Raw genomic sequence first — 20,393 nt, forward strand, 5'->3', positions numbered from 1 at the left:
GACAGCTTCGCCCGAGGATGGAGATAAAGCTTTCTGGAAATGGGAAGTGTTTCCACCCCTGACTGGAGAAACTGTACCTCAGCAGCTATGACAACACACAGAACAAGCAAGAACACCTGGGTGTGTATCTGCAGAAGGAAAGTACAGGACCAACTGAGCAAGAGGCCAGTCCAATTCTTTTTGTCACTTGCCTTTGGAAGGCTGGCTTAAAAGAGAAAAATGCCTGTACAAAGGACACATGTGTTCCCTTTCTGGTATTATAAGAGGCCCACCTAGATTTAGCTTTCGATTCCAGATGAGCTCAGACATGTTCAGACTAGCACATCTTCGCTCTGTAAGCACCGAGCTGCTAGCATTTCACTGGAAAATTCGCGGATCCCTAAATTCATGCACAATAGACCCCTTTAAATCTGCAAATCTTCTGTTTCAGTCAAATTCCTCCTAGAGTTAACCCCCCCCCCCCCCATTTACTCTGCTAGTCATAAGCCAGAAAGTTAAGGCAGGCAACTCATACAGGAAAGAAAAGTTGAATAGTACTTACCCTAAGTACAGTGTGCAAGCCTTAGTGGGTAATTCACTTTTTCTCTATGATAGTTAGAAGGATATCCAGGTCTGAACTCAGCTCCTGCCCTTTTCCCTTCTGGAAAACTGAGGAGACTCACTGAAGGTGCCTCAGAGAAGAATCCCACAAACCGACAGCCTTACCTGTGGCCATTCAGAAGATTGCATTGGTGTGTATTTAAAACTATGAATAAAGTCAGAGACAGCGCATGCTCAGCAGGCAATTTAAAAATATTTATAACATTGTTGTCTTGAAAACAAATTTCCTCAAACAAAGCAAAACTCACATTTCTTACCCATGCCAAGTTTAACGTTCTGAGACAGAGCTGTTTTGGAGTTTTCCGTTGGGGGAAAAGGTTTTAAAAAAATCTTTTTTGAGCCGAAAGAGAATAGTTCTCCCTTCCCTTTTGGGTACTCTTAAAGGGGTGGAATAAATTTCTCTTCAAGTTTCAACAAAACTCACCATTGGTTATAAAAAAGACACTGCACATTAAAGATCCATGAAAAATAATTTCAGAGCAAAAAACAAGAAGCTAAAATCTACAGGTCTGAAGGATGTAGCGGTCACCTAAATCTCTAAGGCAGTCTTGTGTGTTGTAACACAAACACACACATACACAATCAGAATCCAGCACGCTCAGCAAGGCAAGAATAATGTACAGACACTTCGGCACAGCGAGAGAAGTTATGCTTTTTGTCTAACCAAAATCTGAAGTCTTCCAAATTAAAAAAGAAATACATCAAATCATAGGGTAAATTCAGCACTACTTGTCAGTATAATTGTTTTGCACAGCACGCGTGAAAGATAGCTGATTACACACTGGTCAGCTAAATTTTGAGATACGTAAAATAAAAATTTGAGTTAAGGTTTTAAAAGTACTAATTGCAGCAAAACTGCCCGTCTCTCTCCTGTTTGGGAATTTCTCTTTCTCTGCTTTGAATACCTAAATCCCCCATTTAGCACCTATCACCAAACCCTGGACGCACTGCCCACAGATCTCAAAGACCTTATTTAAACCTTTTACTTAATCTTAAGTCTCTGAATGGATTGCAACTCCTGCTCCACTTTCCAGTGGTGCTCAGCTGGCCTCACAAAAGCTACACAGACACATCCTTAACTATCTCTGATGTTTTCAAGCTCAGCAGAAGGTGCCAAAAAGAAAAAAAAAATCAAGGATCGGAAAAAAAAAGTTTATTAAAGTGAAAGCAGGAGCCCAGATTTGAAGAAGTTGCCTCTACTTTTATTTCCCTTACAACTCCGCACAGGTGTTTCCTACCTCACGCTGCTGTGCACGCTGCTGAGGAGGGGGGGTTAGTGAAGGTGGGGGGTGGGTCAGGGTCTGACCAGAAGGCATTAGGAGCTGCAGCCTCCTGTGTTAATGGATGTGTTTAAAAATGGACCCTCACCCCCTCCAAAAGCCTGGAATGAGGTTTCTTTTCTGGCAAATGATTAAACCACTATACTGAAATAATTAAAGCTTTGTCCTTAAATAAAGCATCAGATCAACAGAACAAAAACAAAGATAAAAATTGCACACACACATGCATGCACGCACACACTCTGACACACAGATACACAAAACTAGAGGGTGAAGGGAGAAGGAAATTAAATAAAAGAAAACAAACAGAGTCCTAACAGGCCATTCTCCAAAAAGAAATCTAAATAAAAAGTCATATGATATCTGATAGTGCAGGACACGTAGCCAAGAACCAAAGCGGATTGCCTCCAGGAAGAAAGGGCCAGTGTATTCCAGCTCAAAGAGCCGTTCTTTCTTCCTCCTCTATGCTCCCCTTTCTCCTCGACTGTGAGTCTGTTACTCGTAGGTCAGATCTACGAAGGAAGGAAGGAAGGATCTCAGAATGACAGCTATCAGCCCTCACTGTACTCCCACTGGCAGGCACAGCTCGCTGACCTGACGCTGCCTGAGTTGGGGAGGGGGAGTGCAGCGTTCAGAAACAGCCTTTCCCCTTCCCAGTTGTCCCTCTGTCTCTCAGAAAATCCTCTGGCCACCCCAAACAGCAGAGAGGGAGAGAGATTAAGGGTGAGGAGAGTACACTTATACACACACAAACCAAAATATGCAGGTACAACAGCTGCAGCAACAAAAGGATTCAGGAGGGGGGGGGGGAAGAGAAGAAAAGAAAAAGAAACGGAGCAAAGTGTGTGTGGGGGTTGGGGTGGGTAGGGGCAGAAAAAAATCCCCAAGCCTCTTGCCTTCAAGCTAAAACTTTTTAAAGACTTAGTTTCTTTTATTTTTGGTGACTGACTTTCATTTTAGGATCGTTTGCTCCTAAGCACCATTAAAAGCATTACAAATTCTACCAAAATATAGACATTTAAGTGTTAATTCACGAATTATCCTCAAGAAAACGTAACTGTGACAAGTGACCTACCCTAGAAATTTTGGATTTGCCCAAACTTCCCTTACTTGTAGTATCTTTCCATGAGGTCAAGTGCTAGCTCGGCCACCCAGTGCCAGGTTTAATTTGAGGGTCATTACTGAAGGAGCACACACATAGAAGGGTTCCCGAAAAGACTCCTTGTTATCAAGTTACTTCAAACACAAGGCACTCAGACCTCCCAGCCCAGAGGGCTGACTAGTGAGGCGTTGCCCTCTGCCCCATAAGCACCGTGCCCTTTGGAAACACAGATAGATGCACAAGTCATACATACGGGGAAAATATATGTGCCTGTAGTTTTTCTGATAGAGTCTGGTCCCAGGGATAACAAATATTTTTATTTTTCCATACATGGGAGGAAGAGGAGAAGGAAAGAGTTTCTAACTAGTGCACAACTGCTGTAGTTGTCTCCCTCTGAGCCACAGTTAGGTGCTCAGCCTAGTCTGCATTTTCAGGGTTTTGTGGCGCTTGTAGCTATTTCCCCTCTGCTCAGTTTAGTGTCCATTATGTACCTCAAAAGATTACCAAATGACTCTCAAAATATAAACACATTAAGAGTAGAACTTTCAGAAAGAAAGCATTTCCCTGGATTGTAAGTCAAGGATGTTAGTGTAAATTCACAATGTCAGCACGCATTAGAGAGGAAACTGGCCACTATATGTTGTACAGACAGTTCACATCCTGATTTCTCTTTTCTTTTGTTAGAGGATTAATTTGAAAGTGATAAGCATTCTGGAATGTTTGCTACAAACACAAATTCATAGTGGAAATACACACGCATAGGCAAAACATCAAACAGAATACAAAGCTACGTGGCAACCAGAATTGTTGAAAAACCTCCGTCTAGACTATATTTTGCTTGAACTAATGTATCATAGATGGGACGAGTAATCTCTCTGGGGGTTTGGTAATTTATATCATAGAAACAAAATATAAACGACAAACATCTCCTCCCTCACTACCTTTTTTTTATAACTGACAAGTGACACAAGAGATGCCCTTTACACAGATGGATGCAAAAACTTGGGAGATCAAATGAACTGCTGTACCCCACTGGTATTTTGGGAGCTCAAATTCCATAATTAACTTTTTACCCAAGTGGCAAAAGTAGAGGATGTTCTTGCCACTAAATTAATTATTTCATGGACTCTCATTCTTTCTTCGACAAGGTTTCAGGGACACAAACATGGTCCAGACATGGTAAAAGAAGACGCGCCCTGAGCAACTTTTACAGAGAGCAGGAAGAAGAGCAGAGCGGGCAGAAGAACAGTTGGATTTAGAAAGACTAGAGGAGGAGAAAAGAGCAACACAGCCGACTTAATTAGTCATTCCTTTTAATTTTTCATGTATATATGTAGGGGTGATGGAGAGAAAAGATAACTAGGTTTCTTTTGAATGTCTTTGTGTCTTTATAGAGTAATGTTCTGTTCCTGTCTCTTTCTTTTTTAGGCAAAAAAAAAAACTAATAAAAATAGAAAAACATATATCAGACATTAAGCCCCCCCTTCCCTTTGTAAAGAACTCTTTGTTCTCCAGTGAAAATGCTGAAAATCCCCGGGCAGCTACTCCCTGAAACAAGTGCAAAACACTTAGAGGCTTTTGGGCTGGCTGGGAGCCAGGAACCCTCCCGCTGTCTGGTTAGAAGAGGAAAAAAGAAGAGAGAGGGGAAGACGGATGGGGGAGAGGGAGAGACAGAGAGGGAGAGAGGGGGAGAGGGGGAGAGGGGGAGAGGGAGAGAGAGAGAGAGGAGAGAGAGAGAGAGAGAGAGAGAGAGAGAGAGAGAGAGAGAGAGAGAGAGAGAGAGAGAGAGGAGAAATTGGAGCTTCCTTTTAGCAGACATAGGAAGCAGCGTTTTTTCTTTTTCTTTCTTTCTTTCTTTTTTTTTTTTAAAAACTGGCGGTCAAGCGTTAAGTAACTCCCGTCTAAATCCACCTGCTAGAAATGAACTTGGGTACCCCCAAGGGGTGCACAAAGACAGGGAAGACAGTAACACACTCCATACTCTCTCCCACCCGTGTACTGCTTCCATTCTCCCTGCTCCCATACACAAATGCCCACAGCTTCTCACGCCGCCCCTCTTACCCCCCAACAACAAACACAGCAACATACATGCTCCCTCAGTCTCCTTAAAAAAAATCCTTTCCACCTCGGTTGCGACACAGTGATAAGGGGTAGAACATCTCATACCTGGTGTGAATGCTAATCAGTCAGGAGTTCTCCTTTTCCCAAGACAGGGAACTGTTTCCTTCCAAATTTATTAGAACCTCCTCCACTGCCTCTTTGAAAAACCTTCTTTGTCACCCTCTCCCAAGTCCCGATACTTCTTTAAAAAAAAAATGGCTTCGGAGCTCCTTCTATTCTTGATATTGATTCTCTCTCTCTCCCCCCACCCCTCCTCCTCTCTCCTGTCTGTGTCTCTTCTGAGTGGTCTATTGATAAGTCCCTGGAGGCACTGGGTCAGCCTGCCCGTAGGAAACCAGACACAATGCACAAATCTCCGAGTGCCATTCTGCCATCAGCAAGCAGACCACGTTTAGGAGAGAGAGAGGGAAAAAAAACAGTAGAGCAAGAGACAGAGAGAGAGAGAGAGAGAGAGAGAGAGAGAGAGAGAGAGAGAGAGAGAGAGAGAGCGCAAACGAGGGAGGGAGAGAGAGACTGAGAGAGAGGAAGAGAGAGGGAGGAGAGAGAGAGGGAGAGACAGAGACACACCGAGAGGAGAGAGAGTGTGTGAGAAAAAGACTGATTGGAACAGGAGGGAGGGAGAGAGAGAAAGGGAGAGGGAGAGAGAGCGCAAGAGGGAGAGCGACACTGCCAGTCAGGTTAATCATCCCTACTTTAATTAGCTGTTCGGCTTAGACATAAAACAATTGAATTTGAATGATCTGTCAGCAGGCTCGGCTGAACCAGAGGGGAAAGCGAATATTACAAAAAGACTGTTGGTGTGTTCTGATAAGCAATACTGCTCGTACTGACAAACCCTCAAAGGGGGAACTATTAAAACTTACAACTAAACAAAAAGTGCAGATACAAATGGCACTAGATAAAGGTCTTTTTTAAAAAAAAAATGCAGTTTTCTCCCCTAGTTTTAGAAAATGTAGATATTTGTAAGCAGGTGCCGGCATATTGGGGGTTTGTGTGTCATGTGTGAAAGTTTATTAACGATGGTCTAGGAGTGTAGCAGACAGATGCTGCAGAGAACAAGACAGGTACAGTCAGATGCCGAATCTAGATCTTGGAGGGAGATGGATGCTGGCAAAAGAGGCACCATGGCAAGAGAGCAGCACAGACAAGTCAGTGGGCAGACAGACAGGCAGACAGATTTTAGGCATGGCACAATCTTGTCTAAAAAGGCAAAAGTTCTGATGCCATAATCGGTGCACAAGCATCCATCCATCCTCCTCTCCCGGGTGCACTCGAAGGTACAGTTAAAATGGATTAATCTTTGTGACAAACAGAGCTGGCAAGGCAGACTACGGCAGACACTGAAGGCGATTTGCAGACCCAGAGAATACAAAACTGGAAAAGACCTAGAGATGGGCCTCTCCCACCCCTAAATCAGTGAGGGAGGAAACTGAGGCCCAGGAACTCAGAGCAATAAATCACAAAAAGGCAATAACTGTGTTAACACTAGAACTCAGAGTTCTAAAAGCCTGGTAAGCTGTTTCACATATCACCGAACGACTAGAATTCCTTAAATATTTTGGCCCAACAGATACGAAAATCACTCTTGCCTTCAAAGTAGTAAGATTCCTCCATCTAAACAATTAGTGCAAAATCCCCCCCCCCCCCAAAGTCTATATCCAAGGGGAAATAATCTTTTGGTTCAGTTTGAATGGTAAGCATAAGAGACTGAAGTTCTCTGTTCATTTTCAGAGTAAAACAGAAATGTAACATTATGGGGGTCCCGTCTGAGCAAGATATAGCTTGTGTTACATTAAGCTAACACAGTCAGTGAATTGATCTGCAAAGACCTCGCCCAGAGTTTACAACTTCCTTGGTAAAAATCATCTGCTATGGCCACCAGGTAAAAAGATGTGGCTTTTTCATACAGCACATTTCTAAAATACGGGCACAGTGTGGGTGAAAGAGATTGAGTCTTTCAGTTTATTATAGTTTTAAATTACTAATGAGATTTTCTATCTACAAGATTAACTATGGACAACTTTTCTGATATATTTCAATAGAAAACAAGCCACCAAAAATAAAAGGGGCAATTGTATTATTTGCTCATGAATTTGATTGTATCTTTTTGGGGACACAGGATCACACTTTGCACAGAGCTCTCTCTTGACAACAGAAAATTGAGGGTACATGTTTTAAAAGGAGGAGGTGCTTATAAAAAGAACAGTGCCATCAGATGTTACTGGAGAGATTAAGCCTCTTGTCCTAAAACAAGAATCATGATGTGTATAAAAGCAAAACTGTCAGTCACGCTTCAGTAACGACGGCTCTACTTAGGGTGAGAGAAGAAAACCGAAAGAAATGTCAGGCACCTGGAACTCACTCAAGAGCAAGGCATCTGAAAGAAGTCCTAGCCAAAGTGATTTAGTTCATTTGCACACTGACCTCTTTACCAATAGCTGCTGTGCCTAGTCAGAAAATACAAGGTCCAAGCCAGTTTGGAGGTGATGGAAAGAAAGGAGTGATTTTAACACTGGCTGATCCTCTGCCAGGCCTAAAGTATATGTTAGGAGAAGCCCAAAGCAGGGAAGGGAGGTGTTTATAAACGACTGCCGGCACACTGCATATGAGGGCCACACACTGCACAGCAAACACAACTTTATAAAATTTCATGAGACACAGCTTTGCTCTGAGCCTCAGTTTTCCCATCTGTACAATGTGATGTTCCTGGACTAGTTCTGTATGGCAGAGATGAATAGAAGCAATGACCACAGATCTATAGCTACCTGGCCGTTACTGAGAAAGTCTAAATACGCAACATTATGAACTGTGGATGTGCTGGGTATTTTCTATTCAAAGCCTGACGGTTCAGGACATAAGACCAGACAAGAAAGCTAAGTTCGAAGATGGAGACTTTTATTAGAAAGGGCTGGCAATAGAGATCAATGAAGTTTAGAACCCCACATTTCTAAACTCTCAACCTGCAACATGTTAGGTCATCTGAAGGCCAGGAAATCTCAGTAGTCCCAAATTCAAGAAATACTTCCTGGTTCACAATAAAGGCGATAGCCAGTATATTCTAGGACAGTTGCTTGGGCTCAGCACTCTGTTAGGAATTACTGTCACAGCATCACTGAGTTAGGTACTCCAGTGCCTCCATTTCACTGACTCAAGTACAGTGAGGTCATGGAATTTGCTAAGTTAAAGAGCTGCAAATAGAGCTGGGATTAAACACAGGCAACATGACCCTAAGCCTGCGTTCTCAGCACCAGTGCTAGCCCTGCACCTAGTAGTTTCACGAACTAGTAGGTTAAATGAACAGCAATGAATAAAGTGTATCTAAAAATGCCATTAGGAATAACGTAAGTCTCACTGCCATCACTTTGGAGGACCTGGAGCTCGGACTGTGCTGTCAGTGCCTCTCAGGCACATGCCCTGGCACAGTGCTAGGGCTGGCTGAGATGAAGACTGCTGACTATGGCCACCCAGGGCATTTAAGTAACTGATGGTATTTTTAGCACTTTGAGGGTAGTGTTAGCACACAGGTTATTAATTGGCTTAATTCCAGCTTGGATAATTACATCGTGTCTCTTTAATTTTTCCCCTGACAATGCTATCCGTCACTCCCTGTCACAGACGTGCTCTTTTAAAAAGCATATGAACACACACAAACATGTAGTTATATTCAAGGTTTGCATAATCACTTAGGATGTTGCTTTCCCCTCCACACTAAATGTGCAGTGTATAGTAGACATGTAATAAATAAATGAACAAGGAAAAAATGAAAGTCATTATGAAACAAAGATAACTAGTTGAAGCCAGAATTTTTTATTTGGCAGTCAAATAAACAGATTATTAAACCATTTCCTTGGTGACAGGATATATATATATATATATATATATATATATATATATATATATGAAAAATATATTTCAAGAGCTGATGACCTGCTTAGGATAAAATAATTTCCTTATCAGGCATATTTTAAGCATAAATATGTCAATGAAATTTCTAATATTTTCAGAGTAGGCAAAAGGACTAAATACTGAACATATAGTTTACCCATACAGTTCTCATTAGAATAGTTAGTCACATGCACAAGTAAATAGCTTCACACATGGTACATCACACTTTATTGGTGTGTACTACATAAAAAAATCACCAATGTAAGGCATATGGAAAACAAAAAAGGGGTTAATTTATTTACTATGCATGAGAGTTTCTAGACCTTTGCTTCTCCAGCTTTTAGTTCAAAATTCTCTGCACATAATAATAAATGCCATAACTCAGCATATGCCAGAATTTGATTTACTTTCAAGCACCTTTTCTGGTTTAGCTCTTAGTCTTCCTTCTTATAAATATCCTTTAAGTGATTCTTGTGGTCCTCTGTGAATCGCCACATAAAAGTCTGCATTTATGGAGACTCGAACACTATAGGAAGACTGGTATCAAACAAGTAAGTCTTATTTCCTTTTGAGAACTAAAGGTTAATTCCATGATGTCATCTGAAGCCAGGCCTAAATACTATAGACAAACAAACAGCCTGTCCTCATGTCTTTGGCACTGGTCATCTATCAGTGACAGTCTTCTTATTACTCATACTTTGAGACTGACCTCTGTGGGACCAAGTCTTACCATTTTGTTCGGCATATTTAATATATTGCCTCACATGATTACCACTCACACTGGTAGACAACATCCATGAAAGTTGTAAGTACCAACTATTTCCACAGTTCTTAGCACAATGTTTTATATCTTGGCCTTTTGTTGCCAGTATATAAAATATAAAAATTATATTTTATAATTAAAATATAAAATATATAAAAAATATAAAAAACATATTACCCTAACAGTAGCAATTTGATGCTGTAAATAATATTATTCAGTAGGATATTTAAGAATTAGCCAAATGAAAGTACTCATGCTGTTTATTTATTTTATAGCCTCACCAGTATTTTGTACAGAAGTCCTTAGAGAACATATTCCACATTCAAAACTTAAGCCAATCTTGAATTAGAAGAGAAAGTGGACAATACTCATTCTGAATATTATAGATGGTAAGCAAGTCCTTGGTTTTAAAATGCATTCGAGTGATATGAGAGAAGAAAAAGGTTTTAAGGAGAAGCTTTCTCTGTAGCAGAGGAAAGCTAAGTTGCAGAGGTAACTTTTCTGATAAGCTTTTGGTCAAACAACTGATCAAAGTGCCCACCTTGGGAGTTATCCACCTGCCCCTCTCCATGTTTGCTCTGCCCATACTTAGCAAGATGGCTTTCATTGTCTTCACTACACAATCCTTTTCTCTGTTCTTTTGTATAAATTCTTAAATTCTGGTGCTAAGAGAGAGATAACTCTGAACTTAAGTCTTATGAACATACTGCAAAGGACCTGTGCTAGACAGAGTGATGAACAGCCCCATAATACACCCATATCCTAATTCCCAGAATTTGTAGGTTACTTTGTACGGCCAAGAGGGTCTTGTGGATGCAATTAAATCAACACTGTGAAGATGGGGAGATTATCTGGGATTTCCTAGGTAGACTATAAATACAATCACAAGTTCTCATAAGAAAGAGGTAGGAGGACCAGTCAGTTGACGTACTGGCAAAAGAAGTTGGAGTTGGAGCTATCCAAGAGAGCGGTCATAAGCCAAGGAGTGTGGAGGTGTTCAAAAGACAGAAAAGGCAAGAAAGTGGACTGTCTCCTAGAATCTCCACAGTGAATGGGCTCTAGGCAGAGCCACCCTGACAGTGCAGTCAGACTTTTGCTTTCAGAACTGTAATGAGGATAAATATGCATGGCCTTAAGCTATCAGGCTTGTGGTAATTTCTTATAAAATCCCAGGAAATTAATATAGGCACCATCAGCTACTTTAGTCTGGATGTTATCTCTTGATATAACTGAAAATTCTTAGCTCTTTTTTAAAAATTAATTTTGGTAGATATATTACTTTGTTGGTTCAAACTGGGCTTATGTTACAAGACACTTTACTAGTCACAATGCCTGGCTGACAAATCATTGATGAGCTTTTACTTTTCACTCTAAGAACTCCTTTCTAGATCCCCATAAAGCCATATACCTAAAACATGTAGTGAAGGGGTCCATTGAAGATCCTGGTAAGGCACTGGCTGAGAGCTGGGCCTCACATTTCTAGGTACTTTACAGTGGTCATTCCAGTTTCGGGGGGAGCTGGAGGATATGCATCCAATTCTTTTTTGTTTACTTTTCTTTATGTGTATGTGCTTCTGTTTGTGCCACGTGTGTGCAGGTGCTCACAGAGGCCACAGATGGCATCACAAACCTCGTGGAGGGTGTGACACTCTGACCTGGCCATGTTGGTTCTGACATACAAACTTGGGTTCTAGGGAAGAGCAACTTCGGAGCCATCTCTCTAACACCTTGATGTCCATTTTTTGAGGACCGGGAGGCCTGAACTCTTTCAAAATGCTGAAGTATTTTTTCTTCCTCTCTCCATATTTGTTTTGTTCTTTTCCAGTGGAGGTCAGAAACAGAGAGATAAACAGCTCAAGGCAGCACACCTACAGCTAACCTCTTCTCCTACTGCATCCCCGCCATCCAGTTACTCCTGCAGTCTGTTGGTCAGCGCTCCTATGAGAACGCTCCCTAGACAGAGACGGCAGTGTTGGTTACAAACTGCTAGAAGTATAATCCTTTCTCTAGGCTTGCTCAATCAGATGCTCAGTAGTAGATGCCAGAGTATCTATTTTTGGTAAGCCCGTTAGGTGGCTTTAAAGTCCAGATGAGAACCACTGTCAACTGGGTAAATGACAGTGAAGTTCCAACAAGGTTAAGAAAAACCACGTTGGATTGTGAGGTTATCCATTAGCCTCGGCTGTGGCTCTAAAAACTGGCTACGTGGCCTTGGACCATGATTTTAATCTCATCACCAATAAGGGAGAACAAGTTCCATTTATGCAAAAGAAGTTATTAAAACATAGATATAAAAAATTCATACCTCGGAATTATTTATTGTGGAAGAAATGCAATTTGGACTGTGAGTGTTCTAGGACCAAGGTGCTGAGAACATCTTGATATTTCACATTGACATAGGCTCTAGGACAGTAATGATAAAAGGCTTAGGAAGTTTCAAGTTTCAATGACTGGATGTTTGTGCACAACTGCACTGCGGGATGTGATCTAAGTAAGAGGCCCTGGCTTCGAGGGATTTTAGGACTAGGTGCTGAGGTTTTTGATTCGAAGCTCTCCCTGTTCAATGGACTACAGGATTTAGTGACAGCTTTGCATTCTGTACTGACAAGAAAAGACCAAGGTGTGGGATTTGCAATCCATGCCTCTTCCTTACTTTCCTGGTCACACTGTTTAGCACAGCAGTCCATTATCACTAGTACTTCTATTTTGAAACAGATGCTCTGGGAAACCAAACTGATTGTGTTCACTTAATTTTTTAATGGAAAAGGCATAAATCCTAATAGGTGGGAAGGATTGTTCAAATTAGGATTGAGATTCTTTTTAGGTACAGAAGTCTACATTCTTCATAGGTTGTAAAGGACTAATACAACCACATTATATATAATAGTGCTTTTTGCAAGAAACCATCAGGATTCTGTCAGTATTTGAGTAACATGAACTCCTTATTTACAAAGGTTTATTTTTAAGTGGGGAAAAAACACCTCATACAAGGTAGCTAAATATCTTTTCCTTCCCCTTCTTGCATGGAATTATAGCACATACCCCTGTGGCCTGAGGAAGCTTCCTTCCTCTGAAGAGTAAAGCCTCCCATCACATTGTGGTAGTTCCTCTATGCCTTGCAGGATCGCTGTGGTATGGCAAAGGTTCATGTTGGGTCTCTGTTTCTGCTGAGCCTGTCCGTGTGTGAGTGGGGAGGGGCAGAGGCCCCCTTTAAGAACTTTGTGTCCTCAAGCACATCATCTGTTCTTTTAAACCTCACAGACTTTCTACTTGTAAAATGCTGGTACCATGTGCTTTGGCAAACTTACTAGTTGTTCTAAGAATTAAAATGGATGATCTATCTAGGATGCTTTGTGAACTATGGGTCCTGGATGGCGCTGCTATTTTGATTACTTACTCTTCAGCAGGAGAGTGAAGGTATGTATAGCACACTGGGAATGCTAGCTTATATATGTTTTCACATGTTGTTGTTCATACATCAATGGTCCCTCCGAACAATTCTAATCTGTTAGGTTAAAACTAAAATGGTAATTATGGATGTATTTTCTTTAAGTCCCCAATGTTATCTCTCTTTGATCATGATTAGTTGCATGCTAAACAGACAGTGCTGAGGAATTTATAATGGTTACATTTTGGACAAATTGAAAAGATTCCCTAAGTAAAAATAAATTCAGCATTACAAACTTGAAGAAAGCATGGTACCCAAAGTTGGTACTGGGGTTTAAAAATATCTACAAAGGCCATTCCTCCATTGCTTAGTATCAAAGGTCTATTTAGAAATGTTAATACCAAAGATATATGTAGAAATGTTCATTAGCTCAACAAGTGTTTCTGTAGGAAAGTTTGGAGCAAAGACAATCACTCTTTAAAAGTCAATTTAAAAGAATAGACACATGCATTTTGCCCTAAAGCAGTTACTGTTTTAACTAGTCAAATTGCTTAAAGAAATCTGTATTCTGTGTTCAGATGAAAAGCTCCCACACTAATCCTGTTTAGGCAACTATATAAGAATGTGGTACCCACTCTGAGTCCTGTAAATAGAAAGGAAATTATGGTATATTTTATTATAAATCATTAATGTAATTCTGCAAAGAAAACATCTGAATATCATAAGCTGTTGTTTAAGTGTTTGTGTACTCAGTCCTACTCTTTCTGTTGTGTATTCTCAACTAGGAGAACAAGCCCTGACTTATATTCTTGGAGTTTCCACCAGTGGTTTATATAGAGCATTTGCTTCCGCACTATCTGTTGTTTAATTGGACTCACTTCTTATTGGCTTTTCTTGGGGGCAATTAATGCACATAACTTGTCTATAGATAAATGCATCATTATCACTGAAGTGAGAGCTGCAATTCTTAATTTTTTTAAAAAAAATATGCACTGGGCCACTTATTTTTCCCATGTGACACCTAACCCGACTAATTATAGAAGTGAATAGAAAGCATGTTTCTCTTTTAAAATGCTCACTTTGTGTGCAAGATTCTTATGAATTCAACTAATGTGTCAAGTACAGTCATTCTGTACAATGACTTGACCGTGAGGTTCTATGTGCTATAATTTTGACTGGAAATATTTTAAGTTGAAGCAAGCTATTTATAAAATTACATAAACATAAATATGCATACTCTGACAGACATACATTTGCACATCCTTAAAATTAATGCAAAGAAAGATATATTCCTTTGTTCTACTGGAATATAAATGGTGAAGACTAATGAATGAATAAATAAAGCACCAGGTAGCCAAATCAATGTCTGCTCAATTCTGGTCAAGGAGGTGAAGTGAGGTTTCCTTTTGAGTCAGAGAATGTAGTGGATAAGAGGATGAGACTAGCTGGGGGGATTTCCTGAGGCCATTGTGGACTGACGCTCAGATGCTGGTAAGAGGCTCATTTGCATGAGACTTTTGGTTGCATTTGTCACACTTGCTTTAGGTCCCCTGGAGCATTAGGTGGCACATCACAGCACAGCAAGAACAAGGCTAAACACTCGAAGGGATAGTTACTGCTTTCTCTTTTCAGACACAGATGGCCTGGAGTTGATAGATACTTTAAGGACTGGATTTTTTTTTTTTCTTTCCCTCCTGAACTCTTACAAATTCCTTCAAATAGGACTAAGTAGAAGATAATTTTTTCAATTAAAAACAATCAAATTTCCTTTATGTAAACAAACTACCACTTCTAAAATTTCATTGGTATAATGATTCCCATAGGTGGAAGACATTTTGAAAAAAAAAGAAAGAAAGAAAGAAAGAAAGAAAGAAAGAAAGAAAGAAAGAAAGAAAGAAAGAAAAAATAATAATTCTGACTGGACAGTAAGTTTGTTCTAGATTAAGGATTTAGCTACAGTTTGGTGTGTATTTGTTTTCCATTAGGCTTGGTACATATTTAAACTTTTCACTATTATATTAAATTATTAATAATTTGAAATTAGTAGCTTGTGCTGCCACCACTTTTCTGAAATAGTGCCAGTCATTTCTTCTAAGTTTGTTCAGAACAACAACAACCCCCCCCAAAACAAAACAAAACAAAACAAAACAAAACAAAACAACAACAACAAAAAAACAACCCTGAAATTGAATTTGTCAAGAAAATGGATGTGAAGTTCAGGAAGAGGATAGAAATCTGCACAAGAAGAAAGTCAGTCTTAGACTTCCTCAGTTCAGCCCTCAGCTCAGACATGAGAGGCAAGCGACCCCTGCTTCCAGGGAAAGCCACAGAGGTTCTTACAGGTTCCAAGAATCTACAACCTGCACACTTAGGTGGCAGCAGAGGTGTACTTTACACTAGGCCTGTCTGACAATGTTTGGTCTCTTATTCTCATCCTGTATCACCAGGATATATATATCCTTTAATATGTGGGATATATATATATATATATCCCACATATTATATGTATGTATATATATATATATATATATATATATATATATATATATATATATATATATATCTCCCACATATTAAAACCAAACATGACTATTTTATGATAGCTACTAGTTATTAGCATTTACAATGTGTCAGGTATTATTCTCAATAATTTACATCTATTTGGCTGCATCTCATAGCATCTTTACAATGTAGAACTTACTGGTATCGTAGTTTTACAGATGAAATAAATCAGGCACTCAATCAGTTAAGGACTAAAGTCCAAGCTCCTTCCTTTTTCACAGTGTCTTTCTGAGTCTTAACCATCCACAACACACATATCTTATTCTTTTAGGAGACGATCACTACCTCTTGGTTAGGAGCAAAATTGAAATGTTACTGAGTGAACAGTTTACTTTTAGGAACCAAAAATTTAGAGAAAATCCTCACATCTAAAGCAAAGAAAATACCCAACAAGATATTAAAACAAAGAGGAGATATTTTGTGCAAGGCGGGATTTCTCTATTAATCAAGATTTAACATGTATATAAATTTAACTTAATTAAATACATATTGAATGAATGTCTACTGTGAGCAAAGGGCCATACTAGGACCCAGTAGCTCCAAAGATCAGTAAGAAATCAATAACCTTATACTTAGAATATAACCAGCACATGATTAAAACAAACAGGAAAGAATCATAAGACTGGCTAATACAATTCTGTAGGGTTCATTTCTTGAGAAATATCAAAGAAGACTAAGTGTATGAGAGGGACTTTAGAATATGGGGGGAATCTCAACAATTAGAAATGGAGGGGTGTGGTTTAGGCAAGGGATTTGGAGTAAGTCGGGGCAAGAGGGAAGGGAAGTAGACAAGGCGTTTGGGATTGACCTGACTAGCTTCTAGCCCACTCACAGATGAAGAGCAGGAGCTGGAGATGCCAGGGACAGAACATCCAGTTGGAAATATCCAGTTTTCTGTAGGAAGCTTCCAGAATCTATAGGTTGGTATCAGATTCAGATATTTCAGGAGAAGGTTTGAAAAGCTGCTTAGATTCCAGGAGAATAGAGAGGGACGGTGAAGCCTTGCATCTGTGGGCCGATGAAGGGGACATGGATGAAACAGCAAGAAGGACCACGAGATGAACTGGTGAACCATGGAAACAGAGGTTCGGAAGCACAAAAGTAAAGAGTGCTACAACAAATAGAGGTTGGTGGTCCAGAGCCAAGTCAGAAACAGTGAAGCTGGCACTGCCAGGTATACTGAAGAGCTAGAGTCTTCCTTATTAAGCTCATCTTTGAAAACACTATCTCTTTTTTCCTTTCCTTATTCTTTCTCTAGGCTCATGCAGAAACAAAATTATAAGCTAAATACAGTAAAAAAAAAACTGTATTAAACTAGCTTGGAGGCATGATATTGATGCTTTAAGAGTAGTCAGTAAAATTCAAACATCATTATTTTATTTTTATTTAAAAGATGAGTGAGATTCTTCATGTAAATGTTAAAATTATTCCTTGGTAGGAGTATGAATTTATTTGAATTTTATTTAGCAATTTTTTGATCCTTTCCTATCTGCCAGACATTGTGCTAAGTATTAGGATCAGTAGAATTTCCATACATGCTTAGCTTAGCTGCCTTCTACCTAGAAGCACTGCTTCTTACTGGTGCATCTTTACTGTGATAAGTTTAGGTTGTGGCCTTTAAGAGTTTGTGTTAAGTTATTGTAATGTGTTATTTTCTGTTTCAATTTTTTTTTTTTTTTTTTTTTTTTTGCATTTGAGTAATTTCTTTGTGTCGTCCAAAGGTGCTTTGGCAGAACAAGCAGATTCAAGGCCACCACAGGAAATGAACGGGGTTCTTGTTTTGACTTGTTGGCAATATAGTATGTAGGCAAACAAGAATAACTTTTCTCTTAATTAAAACAACTATAGGAATCTTATTTTTATTGTATCCATGTATAAAAAATAAAGGCAAGAAAAGAAAACCCAGCTTTAGCTAGAGAACTGGAAATCAGCTTCAACTCTAGGTCAAAATCAATGGCGGAAGCCGCGCAGGAGAGCGCCAAGAGCTGTGCTTGGGCTTCTGAGCTCTGTTTATAAGCATGTTTGTATAGTACATGCATTTTACACTTCCCTCACATATCTCTTTAGCCTTTTCATGTACATTTTTATCCTATAAAGCAGAAATCTTGTACATTTTGTTTTGTAACCTGCATTCTCTTGAGGCATATATTTAACATCCTAAATGGTATTCTATTCTGTGAATTTATCAATATATAATATTGCATGGCCCTATTTGTATTTTTTCTGAGTATCATACTCAGAAAAGCCTTTGCATCAGTCTTATTTAGTGGAACAATTTGAGAGCATTAATAATACTACAGCCAGGTAAAACGCCTTCACCCAACCACTGCGATGAAAGGAAGGTTCAGTCCTTTAGAACTCAGCCATGGTGGTAGGGAAAGCGAGAGAAGTGGGTGTGACATAAATATGGAGCGATGGAGATGTCAAACTGGAGAGAACACGGCTTGTCTGAAGGGAGCAGCTGCCACTCCGTTCCGGTGCTGGTGCCACGTGCGGATGCGGCTCAAATGCTGCCAGATCTTCAAGTTTTCGAGAGAAGCCAGAAAAATCTGGATATTTTGGAAATCTCTTTGTATTTAAAAGCTGGGTCTAATTATTTTAAAATATTCCACAGATCAAATATAAAATAAGAACAAAAATTATAGGCTAGCTAGATGCAGCTCGAGGCCATGGGTTTATAGCTTCCAAAGAAAGGGAAACTTGGTAGCTGGAGATCTCTTTCTAGGGAGAAACTATATATGGGTATCCATTTCTTGAGTTGAACAAACAGCTTTGTTTCAGGAGTTCCTCCTAATAGGAACAAATATGGAGAACTAGAATCCCAGTGTAAATCTTGGGAGGCATGTAAATCCTGCTCCCCATATCATATACACAAAGAATTGACCAGAAGAGGCTTCTAACTTGCTTTGAACTTTTCAAACAAACACACTTTAATAATATGACTGTAACCCTGGCACTGTATGTTGATACCTAATGATAATTTCCGTTCATTATCCATGGGAACAAACATTTCCCATTGGTATCCACCTGCACCACTTCCTTTTATAAAGAGGAGGTGGTATTTGGCTATGTTCTGGTTCTGATTCATGAGAAATCAGACCAAGCCCAACATTTCTGTTCTTAACAGATTTTGGTTTTTCAATCTGTAGAACACAATGTTTCCCTGGGCTCGGTTCTAGCATGCCAAGTTTTGGCTGGCCACAGACTTTGACATCTGAGTGAAAAATCTTTCAACAATGGCATTTAAACGGAAGAATCAACAGACCTTTAATTATAACACTGCTTGTAATTCCCCCCTCTCTTATCATGATGTTCAAATTGCCTCAAATCACTAACTGCATGGACAGCATGTTATTTCATTTGCCATTGGAAATATCATAATTTGGAAACTTGGTGGCTTGAAACTGTGTATTAATTTTTGAAATATCAGTATTATTTTATTCACCATAAATTAAAGAGGCATATGGAACGAAGGTCAAAATTACTGATTCATTAGAAATAAGAAACAAAAAATACTCAGCACATAATTTTTCAACTTATCTAAAATGCTCAAGATCTAGTTAGATAGCAGGATTTCTACTTGGACGTTAGGCATTAAATATCTAGGAATGGAATTCCCTTGGAGTGTGGTCTCACTAGGTGCCTCTGTACTTTGCCCTAAAATGTTAGCTGATCATTTCTTTTAATGACACAGTCTCAGAGTATGCTATTTCCTGTACATAATAACAGAAGATTCTTCTGCTAAAGTACACGAGAAAGCCTTTGAAAGCTCCCATTTTAGAAATCTATGTTGAAAGGTACTTAATTTATAGTCAATCTGGCTATCTGTGCATACTTAGTTGGAAAATTGGGGTTAAAAAGTAATTACAGAAAATGTTTATTTCCATGTTCCATAGCAGTTAGATAAGTTTTTGTTTATTTTTATATTATAGAGCTTGGTTATATGTGGAAAGCAGGCATAATTACAGTTCCTTTTTCATCTTAAAGAGAAACTTGGCTTTGGCTTTTCAGGAAATACATTTATTTAGACCAAACATTATGGTAGACTACTATGTACACTTTCTAATTTTCATAATATGCCTCTAGGATGGGCAGAATTCATCTGTCACTGATAAGGAAGACTTGGATAAAATAGAATCTGACCAATTGTTGCCCATGCAGTTGAAGTGGTAGAGTTTGCCCATGAATCGTCCATGCCTTCTGAGTCGCCATTGTCTCCTTTCTTAATACACCAAGTTATTGGTAAACAGTGTTACCTTTATTTAGTACTTCTTTGTAACTGTAGAACTTGTCTTTGTCTAGTATATGGAACTCATATTCAAGGATATGTAGAAGAACCATAGACTTTGATTTTCTGAAGATTCATGGTTTCATATTTTACCTTTTACTATATTTTATTTTTATTTATGATCCATTTGTCTTGCTGTTGAGTGTTGGGATTACGGGTGTGTGCTACCATATTAGATTTATGTAGTGTTTATTATCAGACCCAGAACTTTGCCCACACTACTGAGCAATTTACCCATGCAGCTACATTCCTAGCCCTCATGTCTTGCCTTTTATTGTTGACAAAACCAAGACAAAAAAAAGTCTTGGTTCAGGAAATATTTGGCCTCATCTTTATCTATTTTGTTTATAAAATGTAGACTAGGAAACTAGTACTGACCAGCATATAATGGTCAGTGAAGAATT

The 20,393-nt window shown here is 39.3% G+C and overlaps 1 protein-coding gene across 10 annotated transcripts in view; it reads right to left on the bottom strand.

Annotated features, from left to right (window-relative positions):
• The window catches only part of Zbtb20 (zinc finger and BTB domain containing 20), a 786,764-nt gene that overhangs the window by 126,747 nt on the left and 639,624 nt on the right, over positions 1 to 20,393 (bottom strand). The window contains exon 1 of one of the 10 annotated variants that reach the window (XM_052158182.1): positions 5,149 to 5,513. The exons of 8 other annotated variants lie outside the window; for them this stretch is intronic. The gene's annotated coding sequence lies outside the window, so the exon portion shown is untranslated. Of the gene's footprint in view, positions 1 to 541; positions 1,669 to 5,148; positions 5,514 to 20,393 lie in introns of those variants that run through there. One more of the 10 variants, XM_052158183.1, reaches the window with a different exon arrangement.

Source organism: Apodemus sylvaticus, chromosome 15, assembly GCF_947179515.1.
Source record: "Apodemus sylvaticus chromosome 15, mApoSyl1.1, whole genome shotgun sequence".
Classification (NCBI taxonomy): Eukaryota; Metazoa; Chordata; class Mammalia; order Rodentia; family Muridae; genus Apodemus; species Apodemus sylvaticus.